This window comes from Gobio gobio (genome assembly GCF_949357685.1).
Source record: "Gobio gobio genome assembly, chromosome: 1".
Classification (NCBI taxonomy): Eukaryota; Metazoa; Chordata; class Actinopteri; order Cypriniformes; family Gobionidae; genus Gobio; species Gobio gobio.
The window spans coordinates 48546662-48548112 of record NC_137097.1 but is presented as its reverse complement, the minus strand read 5'-3'; positions in this window follow the sequence as shown (position 1 = coordinate 48548112).

The window sequence follows — 1451 nt, the reverse complement described above, 5'->3', positions numbered from 1 at the left end:
AGAACTCTGGTTGGGTGTGGTCTGGAACTCAATACATGCTGTGCTGAGGAAGGGAGAGAGGGGAAGCTTTTCTGGAAGCATTAGGTGTTGACATTATGTACTGAATTCGTTGTGGAATGCTTCCTTTTGAATCCGGACATGGTTTAGACTTCAGAAGTCAACATATCATTTGTCCTAAAACAGCCCGCTCAAAATGTCTCATGCATCTATTTTTCCTCTCATTCTCACGCGCTCTCGACAAAGAGTATGACAGATTTGGTTGGTGGTTTGTGTGTGTCTATATGTGGTTCTCTGTGGTGTTGAAGAAGACCAAGAGTGCAGAGGAAAGTCTTAGCCTGTTCCTGGCGGGAACTGAGAATGAGGCCAGCAGCAGGAAGAGTGGAGCAAGGAGATTTACTCACAAAGGAAACTGTTAAATCCAACAGCTTCGCCCCCAATTTCAGCCACTGAATGCTCAGCTACCTCTCCCTTGTTCTTCTGAGCAGCTGCTTCTGTGGACGTCCAGATGATTATATAAAGTTACAACAATGCATATAGTTAAGAACAGTACATATATTTACAGGAAAGAACCACATGTATGTATATTTGTAGTTCCACTGCGCATATTTATTATGTAACAGGGCTATATTGATATACAGCATTGTTTTATGCCATCTGCAAATATTTGTGTCTTTTCATTTCCTGTGTGCTCCTCCCTTTTACATTACGTCCTAGCATTCTGGCTCCCTGGGTTTCCTGAGTGTGTGTATGAGATGTAAGTTGTGTGTATCGACTGACTCTGATCTAGCCTGGCGTGGCCATACTCAATTCTAGTCAGAATTTGAGTCTGGTACCGCTCCATTGAGCTTTGATTATGGGGCGTGTTTCAACCGAGCCAGGAAAGACCTCAATTGGATAGACCCACAACCAATCAGAGCAACGGAGCGACACGTAACGTTAGTTGTCAAATGTCAACAGAACTCAACTGCACTGTTACCAAGTCCGTGTTTTTCTCCATGTCCGCGGGTTGAAGCGACCCCAATTATGTGATTATATAAACCCAGGAATGCGAATTTTAGCAGGCAACCTTGCCAAAATAACATATTTTGCCAACCAAACGTTTTGAGTAGCAATTGTGCGCGACATTGCAAAAACACTTGGAAACCCTGTCTGCACGCACGCATGATTAAGTAACGTTACAAGAAAAACATGAGTGTAAACGATCTTTGGCAGTAATAAAATAATTTAAGGATACACAGAGTACTTACCAACACGATCATCGTTTCTGAGAGAAATAGTAAAGGTGAATGCATATACGAACAAGTTCTCCGTTTAGGATAAGAGCAAATTCAACCCAAGAGCCTTCGATGACGTGGATGATTACGTTACTGTTGATCATCTGTCCATCATCGTCTAAAGCCCGCCCTGACAATTTCATTGGTCCGAACAGTTTCTGTTCGGGCATAATTCCT